Source organism: Oncorhynchus masou, chromosome 1 (assembly GCF_036934945.1).
Source record: "Oncorhynchus masou masou isolate Uvic2021 chromosome 1, UVic_Omas_1.1, whole genome shotgun sequence".
NCBI classification, from domain to species: Eukaryota; Metazoa; Chordata; class Actinopteri; order Salmoniformes; family Salmonidae; genus Oncorhynchus; species Oncorhynchus masou.
Window position 1 is genome coordinate 18813517 of NC_088212.1, and position 27791 is coordinate 18841307.

At 44.8% G+C, this 27791-nt stretch overlaps 2 long non-coding RNA genes and 1 pseudogene across 3 annotated transcripts; 2 read left to right on the plus strand and 1 right to left on the minus strand.

Moving 5' to 3' along the window:
• Positions 1–27254, minus strand: part of LOC135524705 (pescadillo homolog) — a 35907-nt pseudogene extending 8653 nt beyond the window's left edge.
• On the plus strand, positions 696–3687 carry LOC135524847 (uncharacterized). The gene is made up of 2 exons (XR_010453044.1): positions 696–944; positions 1461–3687. It is a non-coding gene; the product is annotated as an uncharacterized LOC135524847 (long non-coding RNA).
• LOC135524779 (uncharacterized) lies at positions 11542–17795 on the plus strand. Of its 2 annotated transcripts, none has more exons than XR_010453041.1 (3): positions 11542–11732; positions 14108–14235; positions 16800–17795. It is a non-coding gene; the product is annotated as an uncharacterized LOC135524779 (long non-coding RNA). The 2 variants fall into 2 exon arrangements; XR_010453027.1 differs by having other exon boundaries at positions 11546–11732; positions 14108–14231.
• Positions 27255–27791: the final 537 nt, after the last annotated feature.

Genomic DNA, 27791 nt, shown 5'->3' on the forward strand with positions numbered 1-27791 from the left:
ATCGCTACAAGTGTCTCACATATATCAAAAGCCTAGAATCTTGCTAATCCAACTGCGTTGTCAGATTTAAAAAAGGATTTACTGCGAAAGAATACGATGCGATTATCTGAGCATAGAGCCCCATAAAATAAAATAAATTTCACCAGCACAGGCGTAACATAACCACAAACTGCATTAAAATAAATCGTTTACATTTGACGATCTTAGTCTGTTTGCAATTCCAATGCTCATTGTTACACAATGAATGACATTTTGTTTGATAAAATCCATTTTTATAGCCTAACACGAAACATTTTGTGAAGCGCTTGTGTCGTGAATTCCGTCTCATTCCAGTTGACGACACATTCCAGGTAAATAACACACACAGAACGTGACTTTTCCAGTTATGTTTGGTTTCACTGCAATCAACTGGTTTGTTTGTAACACAATCAAACCTGATGGGCCATTTTGCGGGACGTATTGACTGAAAGAAAACGATTTCAAGACAACAAGTCATGACGACATTGTGAACCAATGATTTGCCCGCTGTTTCGTTGATTGACTGTCTTTTAACCCAATGACCACGGATCGTCTTGAAATCTAGCTGGGTAGATAGCCAATGAGCTGAGCTAAACAGCAATACGCCACGTTTATGTGTTGCAAGACCAACCCATGTAGTAAGTTCCAGCGTAAAGTGAGTCATTAGCTATTGAAGTTTCATACCGGAAGGAGAAACAAATATTACGCACTGCATTGTTTGGTGAACGCGCAGATTCAGCTGTTTATATATCAATCATTATGGCGACTAAGTTAGGGGAAGCTAAATCTAAGTCTAGATATACAGATGTACACACAATTTTAGAATAAATTGATTGGGAAGGTGAGACAGAGATTGTTGTTGGACGATTAATTTTGCGATTGTGGAGGAATATTTTTTGAACGGGAGAGAACATTGTTTTGGACTGGTAAGTTATCATGCTAATGCCCTTCTTTTAAATGAATAATATAAAATATTATTTGTGATTTTTATTTTATTTTAGAAGCAACATATAAACATGTAATGTCATGAAATGTGAGATGCGTGTGTCTGCCGCCCCACCCCAACCCACATGAAATAGCATATTTGAGGCTGTTGAGGAGAGGGCAGGACCACAATGGCCAAAGTGAAATGGAGACAGTAGATACAGCTGGTCTGTTGTAATATAATAAAGACAGTAGATCTAGCTGGTCTGTCATAATATAATAAAGACAGTAGATCTAGCAGGTAATAATAATATAATAATATATTCAACCTTCAACTCTCTCTCTCTATATATATATCTGTTTATTATACCTGTTGATACAGGGCTCATATGTGAAACTATTCTAACTGAACATTTTCTTTCACAGTGACACTGACTCCGAATGGGAGTCTTATCCGGTGTCCTGTGTGAATTTAAGTATGCTCTCTCTAATTCTCTCTTTCTCTCGGATGACCTGAGCCCTAGGACCATGTGTCAGGACTACCTGGCATGATGACTTCTTGCTGTCCCCAGTCCACCTGGCCTTGCCGCTGTTCCAGTTTCAACTGTTCTGCCTGCGGCTATGGAACCCTAAACTGTTCATTTTTACTCTTGAGGTGCTGTCCTGTTGCACCCTCTACAACCACTGATCTCCACCCGGCACAGCCAGAAGAGGACTGGCCACCCCTCATAGCCTGGTTCCTCTCTAGGTTTCTTCCTAGGTTTTTGCCTTTCTAGGGAGTTTTTCCTAGCCACCGTGCTTCTACACTTGCATTGCTTGCTGTTTGGGGTTTTAGGCTGGGGCTGTATAAATAGATTTGATATAGGACTGAGGGTCTTCCAAATATTGAAAGTGTGTAAATAGTTACCCATGTTATTTTGTAAATGTATATATATATTTTTTTTCATACACTGCTAAAAAAATAATAAAAGGGAACACTTAAACAACGTAATGTAACTCCAAGTCAATCACACTTCTGTGATATCAAACTGTCCACTGATTGACAATAAATTTCACATTCTGTTGTGCAAATGGAATAGACAACAGGTGGAAATTATAGGCAATTAGCAAGACACCCCCAATAAAGGAGTGGTTCTGCAGGTGGGGACCACAGACCACTTCTCAGGTCCTATGCTTCCTGGTTGATGCTTTGGTCACTTTTGAATGCTGGCGGTGCTTTCACTCTAGTGGTAGCATGAGACAGAGTCTACAACCCACACAAGTGGCTCAGGTAGTGCAGCTTATCCAGGATGACACATCAATGCGAGCTGTGGCAAGAAGGTTTGCTGTGTCTGTCAGCGTAGTTTCCAGAGCATGGAGGCGCTACCAGGAAACAGGCCAGTACATCAAGAGACGTGGAGGAGGCCGTAGGAGGGCAACAACCCAGCAGCAGGACCGCTACCTCCGCCTTTGTGCAAGGAGGAGAACTGCCAGAGCCCTGCAAAATGACCTCCAGCAGGCCACAAATGTGCATGTGTCTGCTCAAACGGTCAGAAACAGACTCCATGAGGGTGTTATGAGGGCCCGATGTCTACACGTGGGGGTTGTGCTTACAGTCCAACACCGTGCAGGAAGTTTGGCATTTGCCAGAGAACACCAAGATTAGCAAATTCGCCACTGGCGCCCTGTGCTCTTCCCAGATGAAAGCAGGTTCATACCGAGCACGTGACAGAGTCTGGAGACGCCGTGGAGAACATTCTGCTGCCTGCAACATCCTCCAGCATGACCGGTTTGGCGGTGGGTCAGTCATTGTGTGGGGTGGCTTTTCTTTGGGGGGCCGCACAGCCCTCCATGTGCTCGCCAGAGGTAGGCGGACTGCCATTAGGTACCGAGATGAGATCCTCAGACCCCTTGTGAGACCATATGCTAGTGCGGTTGGCCCTGGGTTCCTCCTAATGCAAGACAATGCTAGACCTCATGTGGCGGCAGTTCCTGCAAGAGGAAGGCATTGATGCTATGGACTGGCCCGCCCGTTCCCCAGACCTGAATCCAATTGAGCACATCTGGGACATCATGTCTCACTCCATCCACCAACAGACTGTCCAGGAGTTGGGGGATGCTTTAGTCCAGGTCTGGGAGGAGAACCCTCAGGAGACCATCCACCACCTCATCAGGAGCATGACCAGGCGTTGTAGGGAGGTCATAGAGGCACGTGGAGGCCACACACACTACTGAGCCTCATTTTGACTTGGTTTAAGGACATTACATCAAAGTTGGATCAGCCTGTAGTGTGGTTTTCCACTTTAATTTTGAGTGTGACTCCAAATCCAGACCTCCATGGGTCAATAAATTTGATTTCCATTGATAATTTGTGTGATTTGTTCTAAGCACATTCAACTATGTAAAGAAAAACGTATTTAATAAGAATATTTAATTCATCCAGATCTAGGATGTGTTATTTTAGTGTTCCCTTTATTTTTTTGAGCAGTGTATATTTTTTAATCAATAATTATTATTTTTCCCATTTTTTTTTCTCCACCAATTTGCCCACTTGGGTACATTTGGGCTACTTGTGTGGGACACCTGGGTGACTTCATGATAAATGTCATGTAGCACACTCTTTTTGGAAGTTATCATTCTGAAACTTTGCACAAGTACTGTTGCCCTCTTATAATTTTTCACTGAAATTGTCCCCATCATCCTATCTGAATGTTTGTTATATCTTGTTCATTTTAAAGATAGAAAAATAAAAAAACGTATGGTTTTCTTCATTGTGCTATATTCTCCTACATTCAATTCACATGTACACAAATAGAGTGTTTTCTTTCAAATGGTACCAAGAATATGCATATCCTTGGTTCTGTGCCTGAGCTACAGGCTGTTAGATTTGGGTATGTCTTCAGGCGGAAATTGCACAAAGTAGGGGGGGAGCTGTAAGAGGTTTTAAAAGGAACCTCTTATATAACATATGTTCTCATGTTCTGAGCAAGGAACTTAAATGTTAGCTTTCTTACATGGCACATATTTCACTTTTACTTTATTCTCCAACACTTTGTTTTTGCATTATTTAAATCAAATTGAACATGTTTCATTATTTATTTGAGGCTAAATTGATTTTATTGAAGTACTATATTAAGTTAAAATAGGTGTTCATTCAGTATTGTTGTAATTGTCATTATTACAAATACATTTTTTAATTACATTTTTTTAATATAAATAAACAGGCAGATTAATCGGTATCGGCTTTTTTTGGTCCTTCAATAATCGGTATCGGTGTTGAAAAATCATAATAGGTCGACCTCTAATGTGAACATTCATCATGCAGGTCCAACATAAACATGTGAAGCCATGGAGAGGCTCAGCTCTTACCGTGCTTCTCGCCACGCTGCAGGGCCATGAGCTTCAGCTTCTCCGGGGCACATAGTCACCGTCCTTCTTCTCCACAAACGGTGACAAGTGGGGCAGCAGCGTCACCCCCAGGAAGTAGTCCTCCACGGGCAGGCGCATCTTGGCGTTGACCGAGTCAAACACCCACTGGGGCTGGATGTAGTACCTGAAACAGAACACGACCACCAGTTAGTTACACACCAGCCGGTGTTTCTACATAGACATATCAAACTTGGTTCAAATAATAGTTGTCTTCTTTCAGATACTTTTCTGGAGTACCAGATGGGTGTGGTTTGCACCTTTGGAATATTTATGCCCAGTCAGTCGAGTCAACCCACCTTTGAATGTAACATTTCAAAGTTCCATGAAGATTGGAGACCATTTACACATTAGCAAGTTGTGGATGTGTTGTATGTACATCACACTACAAGTCGAATGTAATCACAACAGCCAAATTAATGAATGTGGGCAGGAGTTAGCAGGCCCATAATAGAGGCATTATGTACCCTATGTACAGCTAAGCTCTATGAAGCGACATAAAGGAAGAGGACATGGTCTGTCACGCGTGACTCTGAACCCCCCCCCTTGATAACAGGGGTCTTTTGAGTGACCAGAGCAGGAAGAGCCCTCTCAAAGGGTCCATTGTGGGGATGAGCTGAGCCCATCTCTGTGAGGGGGGGGGGCTGAAAGAGAATGCAAACAGAAAGCCTCTGGTCCCTTGGGTCTGTAAGTATCCTTGGAAAATAGCTTGGCTGAAAATACATTTGTTGATTTGAAAGAGGGGTTGGGTTGTATCAGGGCCGACATTATGGGCAGCCCATCCTACCGTACCCCCTTGGCCGTCCAAATAAAATATTGGCCAAGACACGTGCCGACAGACGCATTAATCTCAGTTAATCTTCTTCGATATAGGGGGCGCTCTTTAATTTTTGGGTAAAAAAAAGTTCCTGTTTTAAACAAGATATTTTGTCACAAAAAGATGCTCGACTATGCATATAATTGACAGCTTTGGAAAGAAAACACTGACGTTTCCAAAACTGCAAAGATATTGTCTGTGAGTGCCACAGAACTAATGCTACAGGCGAAACCAAGATGAAATTTCATACAGGAAATGCCCAGATTTTGAATGCGCTGTGTTCCAATGTCTCCTTATATGGCTGTGAATGCACCAGGAATGAGCCTACACTCTGTCGTTTCCCCAAGGTGTCTGCAGCATTGTGACGTATTTGTAGGCATATCATTGGAAGATTGACCATAAGAGACTACATTTACCAGGTGTCCGCTTGGTGTCCTCCGTCAAAATTATTGTGCAATCTCTAGCTGCGTCCACTTTTCCATTTGGTTCAGAGGAGAAAGGCAACTGCCACGAATGATTTATCATCGAATAGATATGTGAAAAACACCTTGAGGATTGATTCTAAACAACGTTTGCCATGTTTCTGTCGATATTATGGAGTTAATTTGGAAAATATTTGGCGTTGTAATGACAGAATTTTTTTTTTTTTCTTAGCCAGAAGTGATGAACAAAACGGAGCGATTTCTCCTACACAAATAATCTTTTTGGAAAAACTGAACATTTGCTATCTAACTGAGAGTCTTCTCATTGAAAACATCCAAAGTTCTTCAAAGGTAAATGATTTTATTTGAATGCTTTTCTCGTTTTTGTGAAAATGTTGCCTGCTGAATGCTAGGCTTAATGCTATGCTAGCTATCAACACTCTTACACAAATGCTTGTGTAGCTATGGTTGAAAAGCATATTTTGAAAATCTGAGATGACAGTGTTGTTAACAAAAGTCTAAGCTTGTGAGCCAATATATTTATTTCATTTGCGATTTTCATGAATAGTTAACGTTGCGTTATGCTAATGAGCTTGAGGCTATGATTACGCTCCCGGATACGGGATTGCTCGACGCTAGAGGTTAAAGCACCCGAGCGAGTGAAATCAAGATATTTTCTAGCGTTTTAATTTGTCGGCTTTAGGCCTATGTATTTTACCTAGTTGACGATGGAAGATAGGCCTACTGCTGCATCTGAGTTCTACACTCATTTCTGGATCAGTGTATCAATGTCCATATGGCAGAGGTTAGTGCTAAACTGTTCCATGAAATACGCATAAAAAAATGTATCAACTGGCACGCAGACCAGTAGAAATTGTAGGAAAAATTGTAAACACTCCCAAACTTGAAACACACAAGCTGCCTATGTTCTCCACTATTACATTCATAAAAAAAATAATAAAAAAATTGTAAAATGCACAAACGCGTGCACACATAAAATGTCCCTTGAAAAAAAACACGCCCCCAAAAGAAAATGTCCGTCCAACTAATTTGTTCTGGTGCTGGATCTAGGTTGTATCCAGTTTTGTTTCTTCCTAAAGATCATTCCAAGATTTTTTATGAATTGCAAGACATTTGCAACGGCTGTAACGACTGCAAATATTGGTAGATCCAGCGGGCCTGTTCACCTGTTGATGTACTGCTTGTCTATGTCGGGCCTGTCCACAATCTGATGGGTAATGGTCTCAAGTCACGTCGTAGGTACCACCAATGCAGAGGGACTTGTCCCATGACACCTCGGCACCAAAACACCTGTTAGACAGAGAGAGAGAGATCAATAAAAATAAACGATGAATCACTTCACTCTGCATCAAAGCTCTTCTTTGAGGTGCGGTGTCGCATGGAACCAGTCCCTAAAACCATCAGCTTGCGTTTGGCCTGCTTTTACTTCACAAGGTGCAATAACATTATTGAGCAGCCCAGACTGGCTGGGGTATGTGCAATGATTTATAGATACACACTAGATGACTGATAGGGGGCACTGTGTTGAAGCCACTGTGCATTCATCTTGGCACTCCGACCATCATTGTAAACTATTTATATATATTTGAATTTGCAACATTTATTCTATTAGACATCTTAATGCATACTTTTTCATTATAGTATGTGAGCTAAACATTAAAATATATAACATTCTTAAAGTATACTTTTTTGAGATTAACAATGTTACAGTCCCACAACAACAAAAAATAAATAATTGAAGTAATGTAGAAATCCACTCATTCCTCTGAAGGACTGCTCCTACTGGGGAGTGCCAATACGGCCTACCGGTGGCTTCAAAGCCTCCCAATGGCCAATACATAGCATCATCAATCCAGGGTTTATAGACATCGTTGGGTGCGTGTGGTGGTGGGCTGGTTCTCACCCCAGGATAAAAGCCAGTGACTCTCTGGGAACTTCCCTGTTCAGGAAGAACTTGAGCCCCTCAAAAAGCCTATTCTCGGCCTCCCGCTCTTTCTGCTCCTTCTCTCTGGCCTCCATGTTCTCTAGGTCCTCCTGAAGAGACAAGGGGGGGGGGAGTGAAAGGAGATGGGGAAAGCAGTTGGTGGGATGGGATTGGTTTCTTCATGTTGTTTACAAACCTCGTCCCTTGAAAACATAGGTGTGCTCCCCAGTCTTAAGCCTTTCGTGTGCTTCAGTTTGCGCCTAGCCGAACTCAGCTAGGTGAACTGAACAAGTGTGCTTGCATGCTCCCTTAATATCTTTGCTTGAAAAATGAGAAAATAAGCAGCAATTGTACCATTTGTCCATCTTGAGACATTAAAATAGTCAAGAAATCAGTAATTAAATGTTTGTCGCGCCATTTTACATCTAAGACTTTTGGTGGAGTAATTCTCAAGTAAAAAATTGGGGATGAAAAGGATTCATCTCTCGTTGAATGACAAACACTTTACTGAAGAATCCCTACTGTTTGCCAATCATAAAGGGGTGTAGATTTCGGCTTCTGAACTTCGGCTTGCCTCAAGGAAAAATTTGTGCACAAACACCCGAAAAAACCCTTGCCGAAGAATATATGCAAACTGTTCCGAACTGTTTTGGATGGTGACCGAAATCAGCTTGCAGGCACACGGCCCGCCACAAGGAGTCGTTAGAGCTTAAATGGGACAAGAAAATCTCAGCCGGCCAAACCCTAACCCCTAACCTAGACGACACTTGGCCAATTGTGCGCCGCCTCATGGGTCTCCCGGTCACAGACCGCTGTAACACAATCTGGTATCGAACCTGGGGCTGTGGTGACAACCCAAGCACTGCAATAGGTGCCTTAGACCACTGCGCCACATGGGAGGCCCTGACAGCTCTTTTCATTGTTTTGTCTGCAACATATCTTTATTAGCCTATGTAATTGTAAAATATGGACCTTGTAGCTGTCTTAAGGCCATGAAATGAGATTATTGTGGACTACAGGAAAAAGAGGACCGAGCACACCCCCACTCATCGACAGGGCTGCAGTGGAGTAGGTTGAGAGCTTCAAGTTCCTTGGTGTCCACATCAACAAACTAACATGGTCCAAGCACACCAAGACAGTCGTGAAGAGGGCACAACAAAAACCTATTCTCCCTCAGGAAACTGAAAGAATTTGGCATGGGTCCTCAGATCCTCAAAAGGTTTTACAGCTGCACCATCCTGACTGGTTGCATCACTACCTGGTATGACAACTGCTCGGCCTCCGACTGCATGGCGCTACAGAGGGTAGTGCAAACGGCTCAGTACATCACTGGGGCCAAGCTTCCTGCCATCCAGGACCTTTATATCAAGCGATGTCAGAAGGCCCAAAAAATTGTCAGACTCCAGCCACCCTAGTCATAGACTGTTCTCTCTGCTACCACACGGCAAGCAGTACTACAAGACCCAAGTCGAGGTCCAAGAGGCTTCTAAACAGCTCTTACCCCCAAGCCATAAGACTCCAGAACACCTAATCAAATGGCAACCCAGACTATTTGCATTGCCCCCCCTTTTATGCCACTGCTACTCTTATCATCATCTATGCAGTCACTTTAATAAGTCTATCTTCACGTACATATTACCTCAACTGGTGCCCCTGCACATTGTGCCGGTTGGTACCCCTCTGTATATAGTCTCGCTATTGTTATTTTACTGCTGCTCTTTAATTACTTGTTACTTTTATTTCTTATCCACATTTTCTAAACTACGTTGTTGGTTAGGGACTCGTAAGTAAGCATTTCACTGTAAAGGTCTACACCTGTTGTATTCGACGCATGTGACAAATAAAATTAGATTTTGATTTGAAATCAGCTAAAGGCAAAGCAGGTTGATGATCCAAATGGTGCAAGCACCATATCATACAAAATACACATGGACAATAGCCCAAAACAAATAGCCTCTATCAGGTTTAACCTGTCCTATCTGAACGGACTATGTTAGCAGTCAACGCTGTACACCAGGGCTGGGCGAAAAGGCAAATATATTGTGATAATTATTATTATCAAATGAAAATTTGAATTATCACAATTGTAATCAAATAATATTTAAAAGGTGCATATCTGCTTTACACTCAAGAATGCCTGAACAAGCCAAAGGCTTTAATGTTTTATTGTCAGAAGTAGAACTCAAATAACATTTTAACTCCACTTTTTTTTTAAAGCTGTAAACCATTACAAGTCATGAACAAGCAATACAAATACATAGCGTAAGTCAATATGCATGAGAACTTTTAGCCTAATGGCACATCAGTTTATGTTGGGGTAGTTGTCTTACAAGTTAAAAGCAAGAAAGACAAGTCTGTCTACGGTCTCTGGCTTTAAAGCTGCCCTATGGCAGGTCACCATGCTGGGCTTGGGTTTTCATGTACCTTATTGACCATCTCTGAGACAGCTCTTGCTTTTATGTGGCCCACCTTCTCTTTGATGTAATGTGTTTTAAACCGAGGGTCGACAAACGAGGCAATGTTCAGGAGGTCATCTGTAGCTACGTCATATTTCTCATTCAGATAGTCCATAACCATCTTTTTGATGGTCTGGGTAAGCTGTTTCACTATCATCAGGTTTAATAACCACTATTGAACAGGTGTAGTACTGGCTTCAAGTAAGACACCCTGACATAAGACTCACCAGAGCATCTGTGAATTCTAGGAGTGGGGTCAAGGAGTGGGGTCAATGCCTGGTTGATGGACTCAAGCACATCTATATCTGTATAGGTGGGAGCTAAGTGCAGTGTCTTCTTGTCAATGGACCCGACCTGTGAAATGTCTTTCTTCTGCTCCAGTACTCTTTGCACCATCTTTTGACATGATCACCACCTGGTAGGCGACTGTCACCAACTTGCTGGGGTAAGCTGTGTTCTTTTTGAGCAACTGCCAGGTTCCTTCTTTTTCCACAAATAGGAAAAGGCACCTAACACTTTCTTACACACTCCAATTGCTCTATCCACCTGTTTGTCTCTACCCACTCTCTAAGAGAAATCAATAGATTTTAATAAAATGTTAAAATCACAATAATCCCTTTAGTTATGTACAAATGTAATATTTAACTTAATCAGTTGATTAAACTAAATGTGATTTTTTTTCTTCATCTAACCAATCACTTCAATATACACAATTGACACGGTTACTTACTAACGGCCAAGTACAGACGATGTCCAAAACACTGCAGTCGGGTCCATTTGTTGATTTGAGCAGCCTTTACACCACTATCCATTGTAATGCAGGATTGTCGGTCTTGACTGAGTCCCCAGGAGGCAAGAGCGTCAATGAGCCCCTCTGCTATAGCGTCACCCGTGTGATCGTCGGGAAAGTATGATGTTTAGAGGCATTTATTTCGAAGAGTCAACTCTATCAATATAGTGGATAGTGAGGCTAATATAAGGCTGACGTGCGACTAGACCACAGATCAGTAGTAGTAGCAAAATGCGTAAAATCTGTTTTGCGCTGTTCCTCAACTTTTCCCCTACACTCGGTGTAATGTTTAGGCAGTGCGGTGTGAGAAATGTTTGCGGCCAGGGAGCGCGTACCTGGGGTTAATAGTTGATAAGCCTCTTGAAACCTTCCTTTTCGACTGTACTAATTGGTAGCATGTCCTTAGCAATGCATAATAGCATTTGTGAGTGTCTGTCTTCTCGATGTTTGCTCATAGGGAATAAAAGCAGTCAGTGTTCACTGCTTTGGGCGAACATGCCTAGATTGGCGTTTAGCAATACCGTGGCGCAAACTCAAACTTCCAAAAGGGTGATTTTGCTTCAGATGGTGAAAAAGTTGTCGTATTACCAGATTTGATAGCCACCCGTCTACGGCACAATTTGCACCGGATATTGCTCTGCTCTTTGTCCGACGTCAAAAAGTCAAACCACTACCAAATAAGTGAACCCTTTTTATCAATAATTTCTTCGTTGGGAGCTTCTCCTTCTCCATGGCTATCACTGCCACTGTTTTCACCTACATCACTCATTTTGCTTCTCGGCCTTTTGGTTAAGATCAAGTGTACTGCGCATGATCCGAGAAGCGATCAGCAGGCCGGAGGGCGCCAGGAGACTGTGCTATTTACTTTGTTAAAAGTCATTTCTGTTGTTTTGTTTCACTATTGTTTTCTGTCCTGGGTAAGGTGGTGGACTACAGGTGCACAAGCACCTGTAGGGTGAGTAAAAGGCCCTCTGGTCTTCTCTTTTATTTGATTTAATTCTCAGTTTCCCCCTTGTTTGTCCTGTCTTGTACCTCCCCCCCCTCCAATTATCCCTACTGTTTTTGAGTTTGTTTTGCCTGCTCGCCGGAGGGGCTTTCTGGCTGTTAGGACTGCTAGCCTCCTTGCCCTTTAGGCGTGGCAGGCATTGCATTGTTGTGTGTTTGTCTGACCGTACTTTCCTTGTTCCCATCCACCTTGTACCTGTTAGTTTACCCCCTAAAATGGCCTTTTATCTCTGTTCCTTGCTGTTTTGTGTTGTCAACTGGGACCCTTGCAGGGTGGCCTGCTGGTGAGGCCTGCTAGCTCTCTCGGCCCTTACGTTTGGCAGGTGTTTTGTTTGTCAGTATCCCTTTTTGTTATCCCCTTATTTCCCTTTACCTAAGTTAATTTGTTTGCTAGTCCCCCCCCCCCCTTTTTGTGTGGTTTGTGTTCTGTTTATTTTTGCCCTTCCCCTTCGAGGAAAATTACCACAAAAAAAAAAAAAAAACCCTCCTTGTGTCTCTTCCCTTTGTTGATAAGATTAGTTTGGTGCTGTGCTAGATAGTTTGTTGTGTGTCCCCGTGGTACTGGCAGGCCCTGTTTAGCACAGCCTAGCTGAGCCTGCTAGTTCCTCGGCTGTTTTACACCCCCTCCCCTCTCCCTTCCCCTCTCCCTTTCCCCTTCCCCGCTCCCTCCCCTCTCACTGGTGTTGGGCTGTAAAGGGAGTGGGCCTCCATCATGTCAGCAGCACAGGCTGGCATGAGGAGGCACCATGCAGTGCGCCTCCTTTTAAAGGAGAAGGGAGGAAAAATAATGGAGTTATCCCGATTGGATTTCTCCAGAAAATTCCTCCAGAAAGAGCTCGGCTTTCATCCCGCGCAGGTAAACTGCATCTTAGCCCTCCCCTATAGGAAGGGCTTCGATGTCAGTTTTGCCAACGCCAGCTTCATGAGGGAGTTCTGGGGGAAACTCCAGAACGCCCTGAACACCCAGGGGCCCCTCACAGCGATGTTTGAGGTGACCAAGCTGACGGATAATAGCATTAAAACCGTTATTATCCGTATGTACAATGAAACCGTACAGCCTCGAGGACGTTGCAGTATGGCTGGACAGGTACTGCAACGTGAAGGGTCCCCTGATCCAGGTGAAAGACCTCGATGGGATCTGGACAGGGGCCTGGAGGGTCACTGTCCAGCAAAGGGAGGACCCTGGGGGCTATGGTGGGTTGAAAGCCATCCCATCCACCATAGTCCTCGGAGAGAACAGGGGCCATGTTCACTACCAGGACCAGCCCAAGCTGTGCCGTAAGTGTGGTGAACATGGCCACCTTGCAGACGCCTGTCAAAAGGTTGTCTGCATGAAGTGCCGGGAGGTGGGCCACCGCTACGAGGAGTGCACGAACGGAAGGTCGTGCAACCTCTGTGGCGAGCGGTCCCACCTCATCCGCGACTGCCCCTCCTCCTGGGCCAACAGGGCCAAGGCGGGAAGGAGGGAGTGGGCGGCCGCGGACCGGGCGTACGAGCGCCAGAGGGCTGGAACGGCAGTTGCCGAGGTGGTAGTGGAGGAGCCGGTGGTAGTGGAGGAGGAGGCAGTAGGGGAGTCTGTAGCGGTGGTGGTGGAGGAGGCAGTAGTGGAGTCGGTAGTGGTGGTGGAGGAGACAGTTGTGGAGCCGGTGGTGGTGGCTGTAGTGGAGGGCGCGGAAGGTGCAGTGGTGGAAGAAGTGGGAGGAGAGGACAAAACCCTCCCCACCCCAACCCCCCTGCCCCAGACTAATGTGACCCCTGAAGGAGAAAGTGCCGAGAAAGACGGCTCCGGAGAGATTTTCAGTGAAAGCTCCCCAAGCGGGTCAGACATTATAGGGTCGGTGTCGGAAAGCACCATGGAGACGGTGTCAGAAGGTACGGGGGAGGAGGGGGAGATTCTGGAGGAACACCTCCCCCCACGTAAAAGAAATGCTGAGGAGCTCTCTGACCCCGAACAGGGTGAGGAGAAAAAGGGAAAGGTGGAGTGGGAGAGCTCTCAGGGGGAGGAAGAACACAGAACCTTCCCCTCCAACTCCCCCAACCAAGTCTCCTTTTTAAGTCCGGTTTTAACCTCTCCCTTCCAAACCCCTTTACCCCGGAGGGAGAGAGAGAAAGCCCCTGACATTTAACCCCCTTTAACTGTTCAATGCCTTTTCTTTTAGCACTGTTTTTACTCACACCTTTTATGGCTTTTAAAATCACCACCATAAATGTGAGGAGCATAAAGACAGCAACAAGAGCACAGTCGGTTTGATCCTTTTTAGAAAGGTTTAACTCAGATGTGTTTTTATTACAGGAGTGTGGTCTACCCTTTTTACCCTCTTACAGGAAATGGGAGGATAAGTGGCAGCATGGGCCCTCCATTTGGAGTGGTTCCAATTTTAACAAGAACGACGGTGTTGCTATTTTAATCAAGACCCCACAGGTGGTGGTGAAGGGGAGCACGGTGGTGGTAGGTGGGCGTGCTCTTTTAGCCAATTGTACTTTTATGGGGAGGGATTTTAACGTGCTAAATGTGTATGGTTTTAACGATAAACATGACCGGTGCACACTTTTAGAGGACCTGCAGTCCCACATGCTGGGGAGGGATCCTCTAGTGGTGGGTGGGGATTTTAATTGTGTTTTAAGTAGAGCAGACAGGAGAGGGGCAGGAGGGGATTTTAAGGTAGACAGGTCAAGCGTTTTATTGCAAGGGCTGTGCAGGGATTTTAAACTGACTGACTGCTTTAAAACCCTGCATCCAAGAGAGGAGGGCTTCACCTGGACCAGTGGTGATGGCACCAGAGCCTCTCGCATTGATTATCTGTTTACCCGGGACTGTCCCCCAACTGATGCTAGAATAACCCCTGCTTTCTTCTCAGATCATGTAATGCTGACGTGTACCCTTTCACTATCTTCGGGTGTGACTGTGGGAAGAGGGCCCTGGAAACTGAACTGCTCCCTTCTAGAAGATGATAGAGTAGTTAGTCAGTACAGAGAGCAGTTCAGCCAGTGGCAGACGCTACAGGACTTTTTTGACACACGAGCACAGTGGTGGGAAATGGTGAAGGGAAGGACGAGGACCTTCTTTAGAGAGATAGGAAAGGAAAAAAGCAAAGAAAAAGATAGGCGCATGGTGGGACTGCAAAAGCGACTGGAAAGGTATTTTAACCTATGCCAACAAGGCTTTGATTTTAACCAAGAAATCAAAGAAGTAAAAAAGGAAATGGCACTTTTAGCAGAACAGAGAAGCAAGGGGGTTATTTTAAGAAGCAAGGAAAGGGAATTAGAAGAGGGGGAGAAGTGCACTAGGTACTTTTTTAAGAAAATAGTTAGTAAGGGTAGGATTATGACAGGATTGAGAAACAAGGACGGGGTTTTAAAAACAGACACAGAGGGAATAAAGGAAGTGGTCAAGGACTTTTATGGGGAACTGTTTGGGGTAAAAGATGTGTGCGAGGAAACAATGGGGGACCTTTTAACATACATCGACAAGACCCTACCCAACACGGACGACCTGAAAAAAGACCTGACGAGGACAGAAATCGACCAAGGACTGAAACATTTTAAGAGGGGTAAATCACCGGGGGAGGACGGCCTCCCTTTGGAGTTTTATCTGACCTTTTGGGATGTTTTAGCCAACGAACTTCTGACTGTTTTTACTGACTTCGAACACCTCAACAGACTACCCGACAGTTTTAGAGTGGGGATCGTGACGCTTTTACACAAGAAAAACGACGGGACGGAGCTGAAGAACTGGAGACCGATTACCCTTTTAAACTTTGATTGTAAACTTTTTACCAAGGTTTCAACACTCAGAATGTCTTCTGTTTTAGGGGAGGTGATCCACCCGGACCAAACCTGTGCCGTGCCCGGAAGGAAGATCACGGACAGCCTGATACTGATCCGAGATGCCATCTGTTATGCGAGAGACAGAAACATGCGGCTTGTAGTCCTAAATTTAGATTTTGAAAAAGCCTTTGATCGGGTCTCGCACCAGTACCTCTTTAAGGTGCTGCAAAAAATGGGTTTCCCTGACAGGTTTTTAGCTTGGGTGGGACTGCTGTACGGGGACATCACCAGCAAAATCCTTGTAAATGGGCATCTGTCAAAAGCAGTGGGAGTACACTGCGGCGTCCGTCAGGGCTGTCCTTTATCTCCTCTTCTGTTCGTGGCCTGTATTGAACCACTGGCACAGGTCTTGAGAAGGGACCAAGGGATCAGTGGGGTGGGTATCCCGTGGAGTGGGGGGATGACCGCCAAGTGCGTCTTTTACATGGACGACGTCAACATTTTATGTACCGACCTTTTATCCGTCGACAGGACTCTGGACAGGACTGACTGGTACGGACGAGCCTCTGGGGCAAGACTGAACAGAGACAAGACAGAGGCCCAGTTCTTCGGACCATGGGCAGACCCAGACTTGACCAGACTACCTCTGACAGTCAAACGGACGGACATAAGGGTACTGGGGGTAAAGTTTGACCGGGGGGGAGGAGGGAGCAGCAACTGGAGTGGAATCCTGGGGACAGTAAGACAGAGACTGGGTTTTTGGGGACTACGACAGCTGACTCGAGGGCAAGGTTTTAATCATTAAAGCTGTGATTTTACCTGTGCTTTTACTAATCAGTTCTGTTTTTATCCCCCCTCGAAGGAGCATTTTAGACCTGGAGCGGATGCTTTTCTACTTCCTGTGGGGAGGCAAGTGGGAGAGGCTGAGGAGGGAGGTGGTCAAGAGGCCCAGGTCCAAGGAGGGGGAAAGGCTTGCCTGACCTCTACTTGTTCCTGGGCAGCCGCTACACAGCGTTACATCTGACTCTTGCCACCTCCCCGGTCAACAACAAGACTCAGGCCCTCGCACGGTTCTGGCTGGGATCTTACCTCAGGACTCTGAGGCTGATCCCAGTCGACCTGCGAGCCCCAGTCTCTTTCCTGCTACCCCCGCCCTACGTCCAGCTCCAGAAGTTTTTAAGACATTTTAAACTGGAAAAAGAAAGTCACGGTTTTAACAAAACACCGCTCTCTTCTCTCTCTTGTGCAGGATCGGGAACCAGTATGTCCAGTGCGCGGGCTCGCTATAGGTGAGCCCACAACGGTTTGGCGCAACGTGGCCCATCCTGCTCTCCTGAATCGGCATCGGGACATGTCCTGGATGGTCGCCCACGAGATCCTCCCGGTCAGGGTCGTTATGCACTCACGGGGCATGGCGAGGATATCCGCGTGCCCCCGACCAGGCTGCGGCCAAGAAGAGTCGGTGAGGCACATGCTCTGGGAGTGCAGAGCCGCCAGGGACCTGTGGAAGGAAGCAGGCCCCCTGATCACCTCGTGTCTGCCAGCAGGGGAGGACCTAACACCTCAGCTCGTGCTGTATGGGGTGGGCCGAAGGCCCATTCCATCGAAGACCTTCACCAAGCTCTGGTCCACCCTCACGTGCCTGAAGTAAGCACTCTGGTCCTCCCGTAACCTGCTGGTAGCGAAAAACGTAGAGACCCCGTAACCTGCTGGTTGCGAAAAACGTAGAGACCCCCCAGGCAGTGGCCATGGTAGCCACGGAAGCCCTGGGGTGGTACGGAAGAAAGGGGGCCTCGACCCCAAGCGAAGGGTCCCCCACAACACCCTAGGTCCCGGCGGCCACGGCCTGACAGCGCTGTGGCGCCTAGGGCGATGCGCCTAGGGGAGGGATCCCCCCTGGGCCCCGAAGGACGGGACGATGATCCATTCAGAAGAGCAGGATGAGGTGAGCTTGATAAAGGCTCACCCCGCTCCTGTACAAGGGACTGAAGACAGCCTTTTAACAAAGTGGCTTTTAACATGTTTTTCATGTCCTAAAAATGTTTTACCTTTGTTAGATCATTAGTACACATTTTAAATGGCTTTTACAGATTTGATGTTTTTACAAGGAAAGTACTTTTATTCATAGTTGTTTTCATTGGTTTTAACAACATGTACTTTTTAACAAATTTAAATGTAACTTTCAAATGCTGTGTTTTATGCTTTGTTGCCGTTTTTTTATGTGTATAAATGATGTAAAAAATGTATGAGCTGTTTTTAAAGGAATTGTACCAATAAAACTTTTCCAAAAGAAAAAAAAATCACTCATTTTGTGGTTAAGTGGCTACTCTCTCACTCAAGGTTCTAAGTGGTTTTTAGTGGGCGTATACCTCTCCACGTGCATATTGTCAATTCTCCACATGTTCCTGCTACGTCAGAGGTGAAATTGACATTATTGAAAATTAATCTAAATATGTTTTATATCGTTATTGAGGGAAGTAATTATTGATAATTATTGATATTGATTTATCGCCCAGCCCTACTGTACACCCTCATCTTGAGAAACCAAGTCTGTCTAACAGGAGCTCAAACAGGTAGACATACATAATACAAGCACTTGGCTGGTTCTACAACGTAATTTCCACATTGGGGAGCACAACAAATTCCAAATGCAAGCTTCATTAGTAAGTTATCAATGTCAAGCAATTGTTACATACCAAAAGACCAATAGGCCTATGCTAGTAATTGTTGCCCCATTGCTTGTGAGCTAGCAAAGTAACAGTTAAGGTTGGTGATCAACATTTTTTGGAGACACACACACCATGGTAAGCCTCTCTCCCTACAATTTGACATTTGCGCTGCACCCAATCCTATAGCTGTACAGCAAATCAATCTGTTCGCTAGCACACCCGACCTGTGTTGATTGACAAGTTTGCTGGTCCAGAGTGCCAAGTGTATGTTTCACTAGCGAATCTGTTGCAGCTGTTTTTTTTTACAAAGGCGATGCTGCAGCTACTGCCTCTTGCTGAGTGTAGCGTAATCCACGAAGACCCAGAAAACGAGTGACAAAAGATTACAAACCCTGGCAAGATCATTTTAAGTCATCAGACATTAAGTCAAGTCAAAGTTGTGACTCAAGTCAGACTTGAGTCCACATCTCGATCTCCCCACAACTGTCCCAGAGTCAGTTTGGAATAGGCTATTTCATTCTCGAGAAGCTGACCAACATAATAGGTCAACATTTCAACAATGGGGGAGAGTTGAATGACATAGACTATTGATTTTGCTGTTCATTACTCATCTTGTTGCCTAAGGAAAATTAAATGTGCAGTTGTTAACGTTTTCAAAGTACACATCAGAAGTTAAGGACCATACATCGTTACATCCTCAACTTGCATGTTGTGTAAATATGAATTACCATAATCTAAATGAGATTGTCATTCTGAGCACCATGGGTGGACACCCTAATCAGGTTACTCACCCAATGCATACGGGTCGGGAAATTAAAAATGTTGCCGGTCAAATGTCCGGTGACAAATTTCGAACAGAAACCCTGGTTCACAGGTAGCCATTGTTATGTAAATTAAACTGAAAAGTACCTAGGCCTTTGTCTTGCCTCCAGGTTAGAGCAGGTCCGCAGGAGCCATGGCACAGAGAGACACACGTGACAGTCCGCGTAGATGGAAACTGAAAAACACCAAGCTAAATCTTTAAAGAAAATGTACCATAATATGGTGAATCCTTGGTGGAGCTTTTCCAATCAGCTCTTGAGCAATCATTTAAATGCTTAGTATACAACACATTGGCAGGAATGAGCCCTTCTCTGTAGACCGAACATTTGACCGGCAACATTTTTAAGGACATCAACATCAAATAGAGGATGACTTTTGTATAACTATCCATTCAAGATGAGTGGAGGCTACAAATAGTTCCTCCACCCACATCCTGAAGATTTTGCAAAGAAAGTGATTTCTAAATGGAAACAATGAAATGTGACCGTGGGACGCATTGGTTCTAACACACCCCTGACCCCCTGGTAGCCAGTTTATTCAGTGTATCACCTTACCCCGTCAGCAGGGAACTGGTCGAGCTGGTTCTCCTCCTCCGCGGTGGCAACCACGCGCGCCAAGCTGGCACTCAGGGCAAACAGTTTCTGTAGAGAGAATGAAACCCACCGGTTCATTTTTCCTCACACACCGCTTCAAAACTACACATCTCTACTGACAGAGTAGCATCAAGCAACAGCTCCGACACACAACAATTAGCAGGCCAGTGATCTCTGTATATTACTAGACTATATACAGTTGAAGTCAGAGGTTTACATACACCTTAGACAAATGCATTTAAACTCAGTTTGTCACAATTCCTGACATTAATCCTAGTAAAAATGCCAGTCTTAGGTCAGTTAGGATCAACACTTTATTTAAAGAATGTGAAATGTCAGAATAATAGTAGAGTATTTTTTTCATCACATTCCCTGTTGGTCAGAAGTTTACATACACTCAATTAGTATTTGGTAGCATTGCCTTTAAATGGTTTAACTTGGGTCAAACGTTTCAGGTAGCCTTCTACAAGCTTCCCAAAATAAGTTGGGCGAATTTTGGCCCATTCCTCCTGACCGAGCTGGTGTAACTGAGTCAGGTTTACAGGCCTTGCTCGCACATGCTTTTTCAGTTCTGCCCACAAATGTTCTATAGGATTGAGGTCAGGGATTTGTGATGGCCTCTCCAGTACCTTGACTTTGTGGCCTTAAACCATTTTGCCTCAACATTGGAAGTATACTTGGGGTCATTGTCCATGTGCAGTTGCAATCCGTAGTCTGGCTTTTTCATGGCGGTTTTGGAGCAGTGCCTTCTTTCTCGCCTCTCACAGTCCTGGGCGACTTTAACCTCCACACGTCTACCTTTGACTCATTCCTCTCTGCCTCCTTCTTACCACTCCTCTCCTCTTTTGACCTCACCCTCTCACCTTCCCCCCCTACTCACAAGGCAGGCAATACGCTCGACCTCATCTTTACTAGATGCTGTTCTTCCACTAACCTCATTGCAACTCCCCTCCAAGTCTCCGACCACTACCTTGTATCCTTTTCCCTCTCGCTCTCATCCAACACTTCCCACACTGCCCCTACTCGGATGGTATCGCGCCGTCCCAACCTTCGCTCTCTCTCCCCCGCTACTCTCTCCTCTTCCATCCTATCATCTCTTCACTCTGCTCATACCTTCTCCAACCAATCTCCTGATTCTGCCTCCTCAACCCTCCTCTCTTCCCTTTCTGCATCCTTTGACTCTCTATGTCCCCTATCCTCCAGGCCGGCTCGGTCCTCCCCTCCCGCTCCGTGGCTCGACGACTCATTGCGAGCTCACAGAACAGAGCTCCGGGCAGCCGAGCGGAAATGGAGGAAAACTCGCCTCCCTGCGGACCTGGCATCCTTTCACTCCCTCCTCTCTACATTTTCCTCCTCTGTCTCTGCTGCTAAAGCCACTTTCTACCACTCTAAATTCCAAGCATCTGCCTCTAACCCTAGGAAGCTCTTTGCCACCTTCTCCTCCCTCCTGAATCCTCCTCCACCCCCCCTCCTCCCTCTCTGCAGATGACTTCGTCAACCATTTTGAAAAGAAGGTCGACGACATCCGATCCTCGTTTGCTAAGTCAAACGACACCGCTGGTTCTGCTCACACTGCCCTACCCTGTGCTCTGACCTCTTTCTCCCCTCTCTCTCCAGATGAAATCTCGCTTCTTGTGACGGCCGGCCGCCCAACAACCTGCCCGCTTGACCCTATCCCCTCCTCTCTTCTCCAGACCATTTTCGGAGACCTTCTCCCTTACCTCACCTCGCTCATCAACTCATCCCTGACCGCTGGCTACGTCCCTTCCGTCTTCAAGAGAGCGAGAGTTGCACCCCTTCTGAAAAAACCTACACTCGATCCCTCCGATGTCAACAACTACAGACCAGTATCCCTTCTTTCTTTTCTCTCCAAAACTCTTGAACGTGCCGTCCTTGGCCAGCTCTCCCGCTATCTCTCTCAGAATGACCTTCTTGATCCAAATCAGTCAGGTTTCAAGACTAGTCATTCAACTGAGACTGCTCTTCTCTGTATCACGGAGGCGCTCCGCACTGCTAAAGCTAACTCTCTCTCCTCTGCTCTCATCCTTCTAGACCTATCGGCTGCCTTCGATACGGTGAACCATCAGATCCTCCTCTCCGAGTTGGGCATCTCCGGTGCGGCCCACGCTTGGATTGCATCCTACCTGACAGGTCGCTCCTACCAGGTGGCGTGGCGAGAATCTGTCTCCTCGCCACGCGCTCTCACCACTGGTGTCCCCCAGGGCTCTGTTCTAGGCCCTCTCCTATTCTCGCTATACACCAAGTCACTTGGCTCTGTCACAACCTCACATGGTCTCTCCTATCATTGCTATGCAGACGACACACAATTAATCTTCTCCTTTCCCCCTTCTGATGACCAGGTGGCGAATCGCATCTCTGCATGTCTGGCAGACATATCAGTGTGGATGACGGATCACCACCTCAAGCTGAACCTCGGCAAGACGGAGCTGCTCTTCCTCCCGGGGAAGGACTGCCCGTTCCATGATCTCGCCATCACGGTTGACAACTCCATTGTGTCCTCCTCCCAGAGCGCTAAGAACCTTGGCGTGATCCTGGACAACACCCTGTCGTTCTCAACCAACATCATGGCGGTGGCCCGTTCCTGTAGGTTCATGCTCTACAACATCCGCAGAGTACGACCCTGCCTCACACAGGAAGCGGCGCAGGTCCTAATCCAGGCACTTGTCATCTCCCGTCTGGATTACTGCAACTCGCTGTTGGCTGGGCTCCCTGCCTGTGCCATTAAACCCCTACAACTCATCCAGAACGCCGCAGCCCGTCTGGTGTTCAACCTTCCCAAGTTCTCTCACGTCACCCCGCTCCTCCGCTCTCTCCACTGGCCTTCCAGTTGAAGCTCGCATCCGCTACAAGACCATGGTGCTTGCCTACGGAGCTGTGAGGGGAACGGCACCGCAGTACCTCCAGGCTCTGATCAGGCCCTACACCCAAACAAGGGCACTGCGTTCATCCACCTCTGGCCTGCTCGCCTCCCTACCACTGAGGAAGTACAGTTCCCGCTCAGCCCAGTCAAAACTGTTCGCTGCTCTGGCCCCCCAATGGTGGAACAAACTCCCTCACGACGCCAGGACAGCGGAGTCAATCACCACCTTCCGGAGACACCTGAAATCCCACCTCTTCAAGGAATACCTAGGATAGGATAAGTAATCCTTCTCACCCCCCCCCCTTAAATGATTTAGATGCACTATTGTAAAGTGGCTGTTCCACTGGATGTCAGAAGGTCAGAAGGTGAATTCACCAATTTGTAAGTCGCTCTGGATAAGAGCGTCTGCTAAATTACTTAAATGTAATGTAAATGAGTGGCCTTTCAGGTTATGTCGATATAGGACTTGTTTTACTGTGAATATAGATACTTTTGTGCCCGTTTCCACCAGCATCTTCACATGATCCTTTGCTGTTGTTCTGGGATTGATTTGCACTTTTCACACCAAAGTACATTCATCTCTAGGAGACAGAGTGCGTCGCCATACCTGAGCGGTATGATGGCTGCGTGGTCCCATGGTGTTTATACTTGGGTACTATTGTTTGTACAGATGAACACCCTTACCTTCAGGCGTTTGGAAATTGCTCCTAAGGATGAACCAGACTTGTGGAGGTCTACAAAAAAAATTCTGAGGTCTTGGCTGATTTCTTTTGATATTCCCATGATGTCAAGCAAAGAGGCACTGAGTTTGAAGGTAGGCCTTGAAATACATCCACAGGCACACCTCCAATTGACTCAAATTGTCAATTAGCCTATCAGAAGCTTATAAAGCCATGACATAATTTTCCAAGCTGTTGAAAGGCAGTCAACTTAGTGCATGTAAACTTCTGACCCACTGGAATTGTGATACAGTGAATTATACGTGAAATAATCTGTCTGTAAACAATTGTTGGAAAAATTACTTTTGTCATGCAAAGTAGATGTCCTAACCGACTTGCCAAAACTATAGTTTGTTAACAAGAAATTTGTGGAGTGGTAGAAAAAAAAGTTAATGACCCCAACCTATGTATGTCAACTTCCGACTTCAACTGTACGTTCATCAACAGAAGGAACATTGTGATTAAAAAAAAAGCACTGCTTATGATGTGCGATGGCTGAAGTGGTTCTCCGGGATTGTATTTATGGTAGTCACTCCTTGTTTCAGTCTGTTTTCTTCCCTTGGTGCCCAATGAACACAACCCAGGTTTAGGCCAGGTGCTGGATTACCTTGGGTGGGTAGACCAGGTTAAGTGTCTGGTAGAGGCGGAAGTTGATGAAGCCAAAGAGGATGGTGTACATCTCCGTGGAGGTAGCCATTACTCTATAGTCCACATCTGTTGGGTGCTGGGGGACATTGGACAGACAGATTATTATTAGTCTGAACGCTTGTATTGTAAAGTCAATGTTGAGGCCCCATCAACCACATGTCAAGCTACTTTAATTTAAACACAATTAACAGCATCAACGTAAAGTATTTAACCCCCCATGGTCGATGTCTGCACCCCGTGGAAATAGAACTAGCATAACTTTAAAAATACCCCATAAAAATCTCAGTTTAAGCTAGAAATATTTTTTATCACAAAATTGTATGTAACTTCCAAACGATTTGGCCTATAAACTATTTTGACTCCTCTATAGGAAGAGGACTCGCACAAACACAATGGTGTTCTCAGTTTTGTGGTGATCTCCCAGAAGCGACTTGTGACTTGTCTGAAGTCGGAACAGCTGATCTGCAAACGTTGGTGTATTGCACAATACTTCCCCAACTCCAGAGCTCATGCTTTCTGAGGATGTAACAGTGATGTCTATTCTATCAAGCACTTTGAGAGCCTATTGTACACACACACTGAATGGGTTTTAATGTTGTACAGTAAGCTTGGGCCCTGCTTGTCAAGCAGGATGTTAAGAGAGGAAGTATCATAGCACTGCTGTACAGTTCTGCTACCTTTGTAATCAAACTATTTCATATGGATCAGAAATTATCTAGGTTGAATTTGGTTATGAGTTACTTTCTTCACCAGCTTTTTGAAAGAGGTTGGAATCAAAGTATGATGCCATGGTACTTAAAATCGGATACCACAGTTCTATCATGTATTAGCATATTTATGTTAGGGAACGCCAACTCTATGAAGTGCGCGTGTGAAATAACAAAAGTTGCCTCTGCACTCAAACAAAATGTCTTGAAACTTTGGCAAAAGGTAGTCTACAAAACTAAGTCCACGCTGTAACAGATTCTAGTTTTTGGAACAGAAAAGTGTATTGAAATCAAATGTTTCATCGATGAGAAAATTCCCAGAATGTTGGTCAACATCCATCTGGCTCCATCTTCTCCCACTGGGCTTCCTCTCATCACCACATTTGGTGGTGAGTGGAAATGCCAAACGGATGCTTCAGATTTATACATCCAGTGAAACATCTGGCTCACAATGCTGTAAATTGGTTAATAAACTAATAACAAAGAGTGTTCTAAACCACTCTGCCAATAACAGCTAGTTTTGCCCTCACTCACAGTCCTAGCAAAATTGTTGCTTGTGAAATAGTATTTTGCTAAAAATACATTTTGCCCAATTAAAAGGAAATCTATAACAGTAAAGTACTTAAATTGCTACCCAGAAATGATCTAACATAAAAACAGCTGCATTGGATCGATTCTGGATCCTGTACTTTTTACCTTAACAATATTGACCTCTGTAAAAAAAATGAACCTGCACTTGAAAGAAGATACTGTTGTGTATAATATTGCCACCACAGTTGACCAGGCTCTCTGAACTAGTCTGCCTTCATTGTATTACAGAAAAACGTTGACCTGAAATAAGTATTGAATGCAGGTAAAACTAAGTACATGTTGTTCTCTAGAGCACATAAAAATAAACTTGATGATTTAAAAGATATGCACTTTGGATGATGTCCACATTGATTGTGTCCCTGCTTACAAATATCTGGGCATCTGGATAGATGAAAAGCTATCTTTCAAAAAGCATTTGATGAGTTAGATAAGCGGAGAATAAAAATGGTCTTCTATAGAAATAGATCTAGGGCAACATCTATATGAATGCAACTGCCACTTCATTAAAGCCTCTAGATGCAGTTTATCATAGCGCACTGCACTTAATTATAGTGAAAATTTCAGTACTCATCACTGCATTCTCTACCAGAAAGTTGATTGGCGATCTGATGTAATGTAGGTTGATTCATTGCTATATTTTCATTTATAAAGACCCTTTACAAAAAAATCCCACTGTACCTAACATCATGACTAAACTTTAGACGTTTGAGTTCACACCCGGTCTCGGGGATGGTTAACTCTGGAAATTCCTTTGGTCTCTACGGAGTTTGGTAAATCAGGTTTTAGTTCTTGCATCTTATTTGTGGAACAATCTTCAAAATGTTCTTAAAATGTGATGTTCTGATGCCTCTAGGGCAATTCAGAAAGCTGATTGAGGGTCTTATGAATGTGTGTTGAAGGACCATGTTGTTTCTGCTTGCATTTTGTATTTATATTGACGTGTGTATTTTCTGTAATTCAGGGATCATCTACGAAAGAGACATTGGTCTCAGTATGACTCCCTGATAAAATAATGTAGAAATAAAAAAAGAGGCTTTTACACAGTGACTGAATACATTTGAAATGGCTCTTTGAGCTGCTGTGAGGTCACTCAGCACTTACATCATGGGCAAACTGGTAGGGCACGAGCCAGGTTATGAGCTGTCCAAGAACCTCTGCTTGATAGTAAATACCCTTGATGGAGATGAAAACCTGCCAGGGAAAGCAAAACCAGGTCAAGGGTGCTGCGGACTACCAGTTATTCTCTTGCCAAATAGCATACATCTCATTCAGACATATCCAATGTGGACTAGTAACCACAACAACAAAAATCAGTACAGTACCAGTCAAAAGTTTAGACACACTAACTCATTGAAAGGTTTTACTTTATAATTACTATTTTCTATATTGTAAAATAATAGTGAAGATATCAAAACTATGAAATAACACATGGAATCACCCAAAAAGTGCTAAAGCTGTCAAGGGAAAGGGTGGCAACATTAAATTCTGAAATATACTGTTTTGGTTACTACATGATTCCATATGTGTTATTTCATAGTTTTGATGTCTTCACTATTATTCTACAATGTAGAAAATTGTAAAAATCAATAAAAACCCTGGAATGAATAGGTGTGTCCAAACTTTTGACTGGTACTGTACGTGTATATGAAGTTAAAATGACAATTCAATTTCAGATGCTATTGTACCTGTAACAGTCCGTATCATTACTTAATAAATCATGCCTGCACTTTGTCTATCCACAACATGGAGATTTTCATTGAGGACCAACTCTTTGTGTTAGTGAGGACACGTCTGTACTATTGTCCTTCCTACCTTCCGGAGAGAGCAAGATGTGACTACGTAGTTCATCCACATCCACTGTGAGACGTCGACATAGCGTGATGGTCTGGACGTGGCACCTTCCGTGCGGGCAAAGGTGGAGAACAGGAAGCACATGGAGAGGGCGTCATCTATGTCACGGAGGGCATCGATGAATGTGGGGTACCTGGCACACAAATAGAGCCAACACAACGCTCAGATATAAACACATGTAGGACATCCTTTACAAATGTTATACTGATATGAACCATAAACAGGGCACAACACGAGATCCTATTAGATTATTTTCTACAGGTAATTTATATGCTCAACACTGCCATCTGCTGTTTGCAGTTGGCCCTGCGGTGGATTGAGACCTCACCTCTCTTTGATGATGTGGTCCAGTTTGTAGCCAAGCTTGTTATCTCGCAGTCTCTCCACCGCTGTCCATTCTGCCTTTCCATAGGCCTTCCTCGGTTTACGCACAAACACCTACCAGAGATGGAACAAGTGCTTGACTGAAAAATGTAAACAGTAAAAAACACTAAATGAAACAATATCTGTATCTCAGTTAAAACAATAGTCTAAAACATGACCTTGTACTCTCTAAATTTCCTAACGATGGGCTCGTGCAGGAGGAACCGGATGTCTTCAAGCAGATAGAATGTGCGGAGAGCTGTGGAACCTTTGTTCACCTTCTTGTGCTTGGGTTCATGAGGGTAGATGCGCTTCAGAATGTACAGGCGTCTGTGTGGAACAGTGGATGAACATGCAGACAGTGAATTTGGCATTGCAGAAACTGACACCAGAAGCA